We start from the raw sequence: 14564 nt of genomic DNA, 5'->3' as shown, positions 1-14564 counted from the left end.
TCCTTTGAACAAAGGAAATGTACCACTTTAGCATCATATTTTCCAAATATCTTCGATGACAACGTACAGCCTTTAAGGAACTCCACCCACCAATCATTTTTAGAAAGGCAATTTTTAAAAACAATCACCTGATAACTATACTGTTTTGGGGAGACCTTTTGATCAGTTGGACTCAGTTTGTCTTCCAAAAATCAATTAAACATTAGCAAAGCTGCCCAGGAATAATTATTCAGAAGAAATAGTTTTTTTCAGATCCATGTTTGGCTTTGTGATCACAAAAGGGGAAAGCAGAAACAATCTCAGGCTTTTAGAGAAAAATCAAACTTTCCTCAGATCATCTGTGTCAGCAAACAAGTTTAAAGCACAGCTGTGGATAGGCAACATAGATTAGTCTCTTCATGCATTTGCACAAAAACATGCCAGAAAAGGTAATTTGAAAATCATTATGCACTCATTTCTATAAGTAACACCTTGTGGCCCCCACTGTGAATGTGGCTGTACTGCAGCCATTTCCTTTTATGTCAGAATTTTTTTGAAGTTTGGTGTAAGAATGACAGTAATATTTTTGTTTAAAAAAAAAATTCAGATTATGCAGCAGGTCCTTGAAAACAGCAGCATAATGCAAGCCCTCAGATTTTTATCATTTGCAACCCTATTTCAACTTTCCCTTACATCACAATAAAATTCCTTCAAAGCTAATTTCAGCCTGGTCCCAAGAGAGCATTTGTCCATATCATGAAAACCAGTACTTAATTTAACACGATTACATACACATGCTAGTGCAGTCAGATGCCCGACTGGAATAGCAGAGTTAAGATAGGTCAGGATGAAGGTGCACTGGTGGGGCTTGGCAGGGAACCTGCTTTTAGTGCTTTTGGCTCTAGTTGAGAACATCAGTTTCTCGTTGGTGAGTTCTGAAAATAAAATCCTTTCCAAAGAAAAAAGAAAAGAAAGAAAAGAAATCCCTTCACAAATTCTACTTTGGGCAATTGTATATCGGTGTCATAACTTAAAATCAACAAACCATACAAAGGAGGTGAATCAAAGTTAAACACATCTGTAGACATTACGTTCTTTGATTCTATTTCTTACACCCACTTTTGAAAACAGACTTCTCATGCATCAGACTCAGCTGGCAGATGCATTTTATTCAAGTTGTCCCAGCCACTGCTCCTCCACAGGTATTAACTCTCCCTGGGGAATGCAGGCACAGAGGTAATAAACATATTTGTTTCATTATAACATCTTAAAAAATGTAAAAATTCTAAAAAACCAACTGTAAGCTGACCTCCAGCCAAAGTACACATTAATTATACAGCTTAAGTCAGGCTGATGCGCAAGGAAAAGAGATATAATGTTACACCCAGCTGGATACTTTGTAGTTAGCACAAATGTAACATAAAGCCTACCAGAGTTTGTCAAGTGTCTGTCTGGATTTTCAGTTTTCATTAGTACTATAATTAAAACCACATTTTCAGCTATATTACCTATAACAAGAAAGGAATGAGAAATGAGGTTGTCAAGGTCAGTCTCTTTCTGCTCTTTATACTGAGTATCTGCAGGCCACAAGTTGTTGAATTTGGTGTAAACCAGAGTAATAGGATGGAATGTCACGTTACAACCAAACCTTTGTGGTTGAAAAGACAAACTTATGAGGTCACTTCCTTTTAATCACCAATGGAGCATATTTATCAACAGTCATATAAGTCAGGAAGACAGGCAGCCAGATGACAGACAGACTGACAGATATATGGAAACACAAACACCCTAAACACAGATAGCACAGAGCTGATGCACAGAAACATTCCTTTTCAGAAAGCTGCGCTCAATTTCACACTGTCATAGTTCTTCCTATTTATAAATGACACCACTCTAAACACTTTTTATGCCCTTTCTATGGCTCATCACAGAGAACACAGCGAAGATTAGGAAAATACAAACAATGGATAACTTGGACAAGAACAAGCTAAAAGATTTAGATCCAGATTCATATTTTTAACACTTTTAAGTAGTTCACAATTTTGCTTAAGACCTATAAGGCAAAGTGACCAGTAGCAGATAGTAGACTTCCCAGCAGTGGGACATATTGTTCCAATCATTATAGTGGATGCTTTAATTAAAGATTGGTGGTGAAAAGCAGACAGCTTCCTTGAACTCAGCAGAGGTCAACACCTTAGTAAGGATCTGACTCATAAATTTCAGTATTAAAAATGCAATTTTTTCATATTCAGGTGCAAATAAGTACTAAATGGGGTTCCCCAGATGAGTATGCGGTATGTGGTCTAGAGAGCAGATATAGTTTTAGCTTTCAGGAGAACGGGGGTGGGGGTGCAGAGAGAAAAGAAAAAAGAAAAAAAACCACAAAAAGCAAAGCAGCTGATCAGTCCTGTTAAATATAAATGGCAGTTTATTTGTGATACTAAAAAGGGATTTTAGCTTCATTTAAAAAAAACTGCTATGAAGGAGATGAGTGAACTATTACAACACTGAAAGACTTAAAAACAATACCCCAGGAGATAACGTTCTGAGAATAAAGTGAAAGAGCTCATATAAAATACAAAAGGTGTGTTGTAAAGAAGGATCAGAAGGGCAGACTCTGAGCTTCATCTAGTCATAAATCAAAAGCTTGTTCTCCATCATTCTTTTCTATGAGGTCAGCTTTGATTCCCAAGCTACAATTCCCAAAGGATGGAAGTATTTCTATTGGCAAGTATGTGTCTGTCTTCCCCCAGGCTGGCTCTGCCAGCCCTGCTGTCACCATGGACTGTCATTATCTCAATCTCTTTACTGCCCAGGATTGTTCCATCCTGGAGCCATAGGGAACTATCACAGGGCTATGAGAGGAAAACCCAGTTAGAAAACTAAGGGCATTCGCAACAGATTAATTGACAAAGAAGTTTATCGAGACAGGCCATCTACAATAGTTCAGTAGCTCTCCTTCATAGTGGCCAAATGCTTTACCATACTAGGCTCCAGATGACATGTTAGGAATACAAACTCTTATACAAATTAAAAAGTGAGTTAAAAAACACAGTTTAAAAACCCTATCCCAGCTGAAACCAAGACAACCACCAAAAATATATTCAGAAAAACAATTCTCTGCCTAGTCACGTGCTTCATATTATTTTGTGTCTGAGTAACTTAAGCATTAATCTTTTAGCTTTTACTCATGCACACTGTCCATGCTTATAAGGATAGTCTGTGTAAACGGAACTATCCCCATCCACCCTCCCACCCCGAATATACAGGCCAGCTTAGCACCTCAGTTTGCAGGCAGCCATCTCCACATATATAAATACAGGGCAGATACTTTCCATACAGAAATGTTTACAAAATACATTTAGTATGTTGTTTTCCTGATTTTCATGTAATGTACTACATCAAATAATAATTACCAGTTTTATCTACATTTCATTAATCAAAATGTTTCAATATTTTTTATTCTAAGTCGAAAAAAATGTTAATTTCCGAATATTCTTAGGTACCACCCAATTACAGCACACTTTTATAATGTACTTCCACAGTGGATTCTATTATTTGTTCCATTAGTATTATAATGGTTCTACTTCAGCAATTCTCACTTAATATAGAGAAACGTTGCTGTGTGGCATAAAACCTGATAGTTACTGCAAGTATCTTTAACAAAGATAACATTTACAGAGAATAATACAGACATCTGATCCTATATGTTTCTAGAGATAAAAGCCTTCATTCTTTTGGCAACAATTTGTAAAAGCAAGGCATTGATAGGTGTAAAGTCTACATTTTTAAGACAAGATCGCCCTCTACTGCTTAGAAAACAGTAAAACTAGGAAGGATCACAGAATGTTTTGAGTTGGAAGGGACCTTAAACATCGTCTAAGTTCCAACCCCCTGCCACGGGCAGGGACACCTCCCACCAGCCCAGGTTGCTCCCAGCCCCATCCAGCCTGGCCCTGAGCACTCCCAGGGATGGGGCATCCACAGCTGCTCTGGGCAACCTGGTCTGATGTCTCGCCACCTTCTCAGTAAAGAATTTCTTCCTAATATCTATCTATCTAAATCTGCCCTCCTTTCAGTTTAAAGCCATTCCCCCTTATCTTGTCACTACATGCCCTTGTAAAAAGCGCCTCTCCAGCTTTCTTGGAGGCCCGTTTAGGTACTGGAAGGCTGCTATCAGCCTTACCTGTATGGTCTTTACATAACCAAAATGTGAAGCTCCTGGCCTGGAGATGCTTTGCAAACCTTGATGGCTTCACAGCCTGGGAGTTGTTCCCTCTCCCACAAAGCACATTCCTGAGTGAGCTCAGTGACTGCAGAGCAATAACTCCATGCTGCCAAGGATGTAAGGCGGTTTATTTACACATCCTCTCCTCTCTCTGAAATTGGTACACAACTGCCTCCAGTGCACAGAAGTTATGTAGGCTCATTTGCATGGCATGCTTGGCCTTTGCTGCACATAGGCCTTGTTTTTCCCTGAGCTGGTATTCAGTGCCTTCCAGACTCATTAAAAGACAGGGATTGCTCAATAGGATAATATCCTTGAATAATTATTATCATAAAGTGTCTTTACCTTAAGTGTTCTAAACTTGCCTACAAACAATAGGCCCATAAGCCCAAAATCATATGGTAGAATGACAAGACACATTAAGCCAACAATGTGACTGGGTCAAAATCATTCTTGTAACCAAGAGGACTGCACAAAAAGAGTGCAATTTCTTGATTCTTCCTAAAAACTATTATCAGATCACTGAGGCCTGATTTCCCTCTATAAAAGCAGTGTTTACTCTTTGCCATCAGAACTTACTTAACCAAATGCCTGTTATTTCTATTTTTATCACAGCTTTGACCAATTTAATATGGCAGTCAGACCCACATAAGTCTGGATCTTTGTGAGTACTCTCCTAAAAGTGTTTGTCACCTGCCATCCCAGTGATCTGAACTCCATTTCAAGACAGAAAGTAGCAGCATAGTAGTTTGGTGAACTCATTATCAGATATCTTTGAAATTCTTCAGTGAACACCTTCTGCTTCTAGCCATTTATTTTGCATTTTCATTGTGTTGGGTTTTGTTAGTTTTTTAAACTCTTCTACTGACACTACAATTTGAGTAGTTCCTCAGAGACATCTTGAATAAAGACTACTCTTGGAAGATCCCTAAGCTACTCTGAAAAGAACATTGATCCAAATAACTCATTTAGTCTTCAACTTCAACCTTACTTTCATCAAGGATTCCTCTTACAACAGTGTCAATAGGCCACAAAATTTCCGTGGCAAGTTCTACTTCCAATAGGACTGGAAAAAGCATATTACTAATTCTCTCCAAGGAGTTTGTCCTTCAAAATCTTTTTAGCTGTGTTACTATTACCTTACATTTGACTTGGGTTCGTTATTCCCTTAATCTAAATATGACAGCATCTTTGATGGATGTCTATTAACTTCCAGTAGTGTTCTCTTCTCTACTGCTTAAGCATACATTGTTTTTTTTTTCTTTCGTTGTTTTGGTTCTTCAAAGGTTTCCTTACTATCACAGACTCCATGAAGCCCACACCATGACACCTGGAAGATGACACTTCCAGCTGCTGACTTTTCCTACAGTCTAACTGCTGATCGAACCTAAACTACTTAAAAACCACAAGTTGCACTGAAACACAACTTTGTGCTGAGGGGAAGGCTGAAATACATTCCAAGTGAATCACAAATTACTGTGTGCAGGATTTTGGCTTTAAAAAAGTAACAAAAAGATTGCAAAACCTGTGTCCCATAAGTTTACTATTGAGCTAATATCAATGCTTTCATAAAGCACTGGGCACAGCTGGAGATGGAACTTCAGGCAGGCTGGACTAAGTCCTTGGGTGATGCATTTTGCATACGGATATTATGATCGCCCCATCTTGAGCCAGGATGATTTTCTCTGAAGTTAAATGAGTAGACACCCAGCAAAATAAATTACATACCTGCTGGCAGTGTGTAGGTATAATTCATGCAGTCATTTTCCTTCCATTGCACAAGCTTCTGGCATGTTTGGCACTTTGATCTCTCTGCCATCACCACACAACTTCAGCTCCTGATTACCACTAAGCTTTTGTCTATTTAGAATCTTTGACAATACTATGGACATGGCTCAGTAAAATTCATTAGCTTGTGACATAATTTGATAACATTATTGCTCCTAGATTCCTAAATATAAAAATAAGATTTAGGAGCCAAAAAATAATTCCTACTTCTGATATATTTTACTAGGCCAGCTGGGCAATCTACCTTTTGATCAAACTCCAGTTTTTACTTAACTGAAGAAAAATCCTAAACCATTTGGGGAACATTTCTATTTTTTTTACTAACTGTTTAAGATCAGCAAGATGGACAGTGGGACTGAGTGCACCCTCAGCAAGTTTGTCATCGACATGTGTGGTGCAGGGATACCACCCAGAGGAACCTTGACAGGCTAGAGAGGTGGGCCCATGCAAACCTCATGAAGTTCAACAAGGCCAAGTGCAAGGTCCTGTATATGGGTCAGAGCAATTCCAAGCACAAATACACAAAGCTTTAAACTGAAGGAAGGCAGATTTAGATTAAACACAGGGAAGAAATTCTTTACTGTGATGGTGGTGAGACATCAGGCAGGTTGCCCAGAGAAGCTGTGGATGCCCCATCCCTGGAAGTGCTCAAGGTCAGGCTTGATGGGGCTTGGAGAAACCTGGGCTGGTGGAAGGTGTCCCTGCCCGTGGCTGGGGGTTGGAACTAGATGGTCCTTAAGGTCCCTTCCAACCCAAAGCACTCCTTGATTCTACGAACAGAATTTCAAAATTTTCAAGTGTCTTCTTTTCCCCCCTTCACTTTAAATTCTATGTTTGTAGAAAACTGAACCACCACATTATAAGCTTTACAATGCACCTCACAATGAGGATATGAATGGAAAATTCTTGTTACACAAGATAAAATTGTGTGATGTTTGGAGAAACAATTCGAACTTGAGAGAGAAAATTGTACAAGTGCAAGCACAATTTTGAGGGATTCCATATATTTTCCGCATCTTTACTTAGTTCTTCAGCTACACTTGAGTTTGTTTTGTCAGGGGTTTATTCAAAAACCATGCCAATAAAACCTTGACAGAAATATTTGTGAATGGTGATTGCCTGCTCCAAGCCGAAGTGTTTGCTGAAGGCAGATTCTTTGCAAGGTATGTTATTTCAGAACAACAAGCAACTATCCTCCTACTCCAAATTTTTTGAGGGAACTTTTTCTTTCTTTCATGCATGTGCATTTTCATTACTTCCAATCACAACCCAAATACATTTGTGGCAGAGAGCTGGCTGAACACATAAAACTCATGGATTGGCGGTCTCTTCTGTCAATAAAGCCTCAAAACTAATTTCTCTGTAGCTCCGAACAAAAACACCCTGCCTACTGAGAACAGCTGTTGGATTGCAGAGCGACTTACTTGTGAATATGGTGTTACACACTGCTGCTGCTGCCATAGAACTAGATTTATGGATTCTTTTGCCAGCATAGTACCATGGAGTTAAGATTTGAAACCAAGACAGAGGGTCTTAAGATCTGTCTGGCCCTATAAATCCTACATGTCTACTGAATTAAAACAAGAACTGAGATTTGGCCCTAAAGCTGGTGATGAAAAACAGTGTTGTAGGTAAATAAAATAGTATTCCATGCAGTTTTAAAATTTGTTACTGGCAATTGTTAGTGGAGATTAGTTTCTGTGTTTCTAAGGCAGGGGGCTGCCCTGCTTTTATTGAGACTAATGATATAAGTGTCACTGCCATCAGGATGTTTTGACTCACAGTATTCAACAAACCCCTGTTTATTCTGGATTGAAATGTGAAGCCTTTCATAGATACAAAGAAGGTCTACTGCTATTTGGATTCAAGAACTGTGCTCCTGATGTGATATGATGTATGTTTCTTGTCTGCTCTGCTTTTATCACAGTTCTCTCATATTTTTTTCCTGTTTGTGCTAAACAAAAAAAGAAGTTATATCTAATATGGTAAAGAAAGTCTCTGAAATGTACTTTTTGTTTTGTTTACTTTCCATGACTTGCTCTTTCTACAGTGGTCTGTTCATGACCTTGAAGAATCTGTTCCAAGAGAAATTATTATTTAAAAGCAAGATTTTCCCTGCTGTATGATTCCCTTTATATTTCTTTCTTCTTCTATAGGTATTGCATGTTGAATCAAGTAAAAACTAAAAATATTTTTATTTTAGGTTTTAGCACAGTGTGGTTTGATTTCAGCATGTCAAGGGAGGTGATCCTCCCCTCTGCTCTGCCCTAGTGAGGCCGCACCTGGAGTGCTGTGTCCAGTGTGAGCTCCCCAGTTCCAGAGAGAGGGGGAACTGCTGGAGAGGGGCCAGCGGAGGCTACAAAGATGATGAGGGGACGGGAGCATCTCCCTGGTGAGGACAGGCGAGAGCTGGGGCTGTTGAGCCTGGAGAGAAGACTGAGAGGGGATCTCATCAATGCCTACAAATATCTTAGGGGCGAGCGCCAAGAAAACGCGGTGAGCCCGGGTCTTCTCAGCAGTGCCCAGCGCCAGGACAAAGGGCAACGGGCACACGCTGCAACATGGGGAGTTCCACCTGAATGTGAGGAAAAACGTCTTTACCATGAGGGTGCTGGAGCACTGGGATGGGCCACCAAGGAGGCGGTGGGGTCTCCTTCTCTGGAGACATCCAAACCCGCCTGGGCTGTGCAGCCCGCTCTAGGAGACCCTGCTTGAGCAGGGGGTGGGCTGGGTGAGCTCCAGAGGTCCCTTCCAGCCCCACCAGGCTGGGGTCCTGTGATTATAACTTGACTACATAAGCCCTACCAGAACACAAGTAATAATAACAGTTAATGACAACAACACAGCAGATGAGAGTTTAACAGTTGTGCCTTACTGCTCCAAAGCAGGTAATTTGTGGATATCTATATTGCACCGTGCATGCAGCAGCATACTTGCATGTGCAGTTACTTGATTTACAAGGGATAAAGTCATATTTGCAACAAAGGCAATGTTGCCCATGGAGCTGAGCATCACCTATCAATCATTGGCTTGACATACAATAGGAGTATTTTTTATTCCGAGTTATATGTGGCCATGTAGATATTGCCGTTTTCCTCATGGGACCTACTTGTTCTTTATTATCATTTAATAATTACTGTAAAACTTTTGGAGATCGGAGACCATTTGCTAGCAAACTGATTTGAATTCTTACTAACTTTTTTTCCTGTATTTGTGGTTTATATGAAGTTTCAAAGCAACAATCAAAACAGGACATTGGCAGCAACAGTAGGAAAGAAGGAAAGCATAGGAAAGCAAAACAAACTTAGAAGACCGAATCTTCCACTGATAAGGCTGCCACACTTGGTGGCTATCCTGGTTTACACTAACTGGAGATTATGTTCTCCCTAGGAAATATTATTTCTGTTTGCTTTTATTAGCTTTGTAGATAATTCACCCCTACTTAACATTAACCCAGCTAATACTAAATTGCACTTTTAAAATGTATACTCCCTTAATGGTAACAAAGATGAAATGGAAAACATTGCATATGGATTATTTTGTTCTTTTTCATTGCACTTACCAAGTTCCTTATAAGAAGGCTACAGTGAGGCTGGGGCTTTTGTGTGTTTCTGGCTTGCTCTTCCAGACATTGTCTTTTCAATGATATTAAATACTTGGTCTATGACAGCACAGGTTTTTACAGTGGAGATGATATATAGTCCCAAACAGACAGCTGAATTATTACTTCAGCCATTGTGAAAACAGCAGGAGGTAAAGTTTTGAGTGAGTGCCTGTGAAACAACTTCATGAGCCATAATGAAGGTAAAGGACATAAACCAAATATTTGATAAATGGACATATGTTTAAAGCTTGATAGTCCAGAAAAGTTTATGAAAGTTCTGGCATAGTGAATCTTTTTTTTTCCCCTACAAACTAGTCAATGGAAATACTACCAGAGCACAAAACTGGATAAATTTACATGTTTTCTTTCTCAATTTTTCCTGTTTTTCAGAGAGTTGAACTGAAAATTAGCTACAATCTCATCAACTGGGGTGACTCATGAGATAATTAAACTTTCACAGTCCGGACTTTTCAGAACAAGAAAGGATTCTAAGTATCAAAATGCAACTTGGAGAGGAAAAGTGCAATAAAAAACCAAAAGTTACTTCCTGCAACCTGTAAAATCTTATTTCAAGGGACTTGCTCTGGGAGGCCATAGGAACAAAAGGGGGATGTGGCTGAAGTCAGTGTCAGGGGTTGGTATCTATGTTTTGAAGGAACTAAAATATATTGCTGTCTCTTGCTGTTTGTGGATACGCACTGTGACTAAAAAAAATGGGGGTTAAAGCATTGGATGCAAAGTCAGAGGATTCTTTCTTTTCTTAGTTCTGTAGTCATTCATCTTAGCCTGTTCCCTTAAATTGTATGTTGCAAAGAAGGGTTTGCCCCGAGAATGTCAGTGGATGTAAGTTACTGGATTGAGTCTAAAAATAAAAATGCAGGTTTTGGAAAAGTAGAAAGGAATTCTATTTTAAAGATTCTGAAATGCATTTTTTCCATTCACTTGTCTTCATAGAATTACGGAACGGTTTGAGTTGGAAGGGACCTTAAAGACCATCTAGTTCCAACCCCCTGCCACAGGCAGGGACACTTTCCACTAGCCCAGGTTGCTCCCAGCCCCATCCAGCCTGGCCCTGAGCACTCCCAGGGATGGGGCATCCACAGCTGCTCTGGGCAGCCTGTGCCAGCGCCTCGCCGCCCTCACAGTAAAGAATTTCTTCCTACTGTCTAACCTAAATCTGCCCTCTTTTAGTTTAAAGTCATTCCCCTCTGCCCTATCACTACATGCCCCTGTAAAAAGTCCCTCTCCAGCTTTCCTGTAGGCACCTCTGGATTCTGGAAGGTGCTGTCAGGTCTCCCTGGAGCCTTCTCTTCTCCAGGCTGAACAGCCCCAACTCCCTCAGCCTGTCTCCATAGCAGAGGGGCTCCAGCCCTCTGAGAAACTTCATGGACTTCTCTGGACTCGCTCCAACACATCCATGTCCTCTTATGTTGGGGGCCCCAGGGCTGGACATGGTGCTGCAGGTGGGGTCTCACCAGAGTGGAGGAGAGGTAGAGAATCCCCTCCCTCAATCTGCTGGCCACGCCACTGGTGATGCAGCGCAGGGTTAGGGCTGCAAGCGCCCATCGCCAGGCCATGCTGAGCTCCTCGTCCACCAACAACCCCGAGTCTTCCTCCTCCAGGCTGCTCTCGATCCATTCTCTGCTCAGCCTGTATCTGTGCTTGGGATTGCCCTGACCCACGTGCAGGACCCTGCACTTGGCTTTGTTGAACTTCGTGACATTTGCACGGGCCCACCTCTCCAGGCTGTCAAGGTCCCTCTGGATGGCATCCCTTTCCTGCAGCACATCAACCACACCATGTCATTGGCAAACTTGCTGAGGGTGCACTCAGGCCCACTGTCTTATGTCACTGACAAATATGTTAAACAGTGCCCAGGTAGAGGACGTCACTTGCTCTTCCCTTATCCACCAACACTGTAACCCCATTGCAGAAAGCCACCAAATGTGCCAGGCACAATCTGCCCTTAGTAAAGCCATGTTTGTTGTCACCAACCACCTCCTTATTTTCCATGTGCCCTGCCATAGTTTCCAGGAGGACCTGCTCCATGATGTTTCCACAGAGGTGAGACTGACTGGCCTGGACTTCCCCAGGTCTTCCTTACTTCTCTTTTCATAAATGGGGGTTACGTTTCCCCTTTTCCAGTTAGTGGGAACTTCACCGGAATGACACAACTTCTCAAATATGATGGACAGCTGGTTTAGCCACCTTATCCACCAGTTCCCTCGGGACCTGTGGATGCATCTCATCAAGTCCCATGGACTTGTGCACCTTCAGGTTCCTTAGACGGTCTTGAACCTGATGTTCTCTTATAGCAGGCTGTTCTTCATTGTCCCTATCCCTGCCTTTGCCTTCTGCACCTTTGGCCATGCAGCCAGAGCACTTGCCTTTGAAGACTGAGGCAAAATAGCCGTTGACTACTCCCACCTCCTTCCAGGGAGGGCCCACATTTTCCCTAGTCTTCCTTCTATCACTGATGTACCTACAGAAGCTTTTCTTGTTGCCCTTGATGTCCCTGGCCAGATTTAATTCTATCAGGGCTTTAGCTTTGCTAACCTGATCCCTGGCTGCTGGGACAATGTCTCAGTATTCCTCCCAGGCTACCTGTCCTTGCGTCCACTCTCTGTAGGCTTCTTTTTTGTGTCCTACCTATCATTTTTTCCCTCCAAAACTAACAATCTGAATAATTAATACGATGCCCTGTGGGATCTTCTGGTGATATCACCAGTGGAGTGCTCCCAAAGACATTACAGTGCATCTTTTGGAACACTACATGTATTAGTCAGTCTTACTAAAACGCAACTTCTAAAAACTGATATATGAAATGAGCGATGACTAACAGGTATTTGGCATTACATATGGTTGTTTGGAATAATCAGTTACCAATTATCTTAAAAATTATTTTGATGGTTTGGACATTTCAGATGTCATTTTGGCTCCTTACAGGAAGGGAAGATAACTTGTTTGTTAAAGTTTCCTCTTTGAACAAGATACGTTCCTTCACTCCTTGTTTCACACTAGTCCCTGCCTGCCTCCACTGCAGACACACTAGTTCACTCCTAAGCTTTTACCCAAAGTAAATCCATTATTTATTTTGTCCGGGAAACCCAAGGGCAGAATAGCAGATAGAAGATATTACATATACAAACCACTCTACTGTCCCCAGGGATAAGGGCTATTCCCCTGACAACTAAACCAGGTTAGGCTTAACTGTATTTGTCTGGCAATTAAGATTTTAACACTTCACTGGTAGACAAGCTATGAACTCAAGGTACGAAGATCTTCACTTTGGTTTGGTGCACACAGACGTAAGGACCAGATGTAGCCAGAGTAACATTTGCAGCTAGCTCTCAGGCACTTGACTGTTTGCTGAGAAATGAGAAATAAGAATGACCCAAAACCCAGATAGGTTTGTACAGCGTTGCTTACACAGGAGTCATGATTGAGTCCATGAGTAAATTCTTAGCTAACACACCAGACCTGTCTGGATTTTCATACACCATTTTCTTATATTACAAATTTTGTATGCAGATTTTGCTGCCAGACCACAAACCCATTCTACATAAGTGTATTTAAAGCCTGGGACATAGGGCTCCTTGGAAAATCTTGCTGCCTGACCCCCTCACCGTAAATTATTTTAAACATCTCTGGGAAGGTATTTATTATCGCATTAGAGGCATAAGTGTCTTATGTCATGTAACATAAGCATTATTATCTCAAAAACAGGAAGAGCCAATTGAAAAAACATAATCCCAAGCAGCTACCGCATAAGCACAAACTTACCAAGCAGACTTTTATTTTGTTGTCAATGCTTGCAGTAAGCAATTATTTTCTTATATGAAGCAAAGACTTCCCATATTCTAATTTTTTTCCATTGCCTCTTCTCTTTCTCCCCTAAGAAGAGTCAGAGTCCATCTTTTTCAGACTCTCCCATCAGGTATTTGTAGATAGCTGTTCCTGGCCCAACCATTTATCTAAAAGCCCAATTAAAATCTGGTTAAATCATATCTTATTCATCACCCTTTCACACCAGTGAAATAAATCCTCCAAGCCATGTATTTCAGCCCATGTCTGTGTCTATTTTTCTTCACTTTGCACAAGCCTCCAATCTACAAACTGACAAAAATTTCCAGAAGGTAAAGCCTTGATGTCAACATGTTCCTTTATATATGCCAAAAGGGCACTTTCTTGCATACCAGCTCCTGTAAGTCTTTCCTATAAAATACACCACAAACAAGCTGATCTAGTTGCTTTAGCACATTACAATTTGGTATGCTGGGCAACAGCTCAATTTAAGACTAATAGACATATTTGTCATTTCATGCTGCAAGGTGCCAATGGTAATAAATGATCTCGCAGGACCTCCCCAGGTTTGCTTTTGGGGGTTTTTTCCTCCAAACTTTTTCCTACATTTACTTCAGATTTCACACTTCATTTCATTCCTGCCACAACAGACCCAAGATTTAGCCTCACATTTTGCAGACTCCTTGGCATTACCAGCTGTTATTACCATTTTAGATTTCATGCAATACTGTACTGATTTTTACCACGTGAAGGCACCCAAACTCCAAAGAATTCCTTTGATCTTTTCAAAGGACAACCAGAAGTTATCATCACCGTTGCTATTTTTTTGTATTTATCTTTCTCATGTTGCTGCTTCCATAAAGATCTAATGCTCAGATTAAAGTCTGCAACACCTCTCACATGAATAGACAAAATCAATCACAGGAGAAAAGTATGGCAAATTTCACATCTGTATCAAATAGTACAAGTGTTGCACATAATCTCTAAGGGAACAAGAGCTAAAAAGACAGCAAACAGAAGCAAACAACATACCTGTTCCATCATGCAGTGGCTGTAGGAGTCATTAAAGTGGTATTTGCAGCTACAGTGGCTAGCTGTCCTCATGTTGCCTCAATTCTTTGGATGAATTTTTTCCCATTGCTCATCGTAGTCCACAACATC

The sequence above is a fragment of the Falco rusticolus genome, chromosome 7, assembly GCF_015220075.1.
Source record: "Falco rusticolus isolate bFalRus1 chromosome 7, bFalRus1.pri, whole genome shotgun sequence".
NCBI lineage: Eukaryota > Metazoa > Chordata > Aves > Falconiformes > Falconidae > Falco > Falco rusticolus.
The sequence above is the reverse complement of the archived record's forward strand: the minus strand, read 5'-3'. Positions refer to the sequence as shown.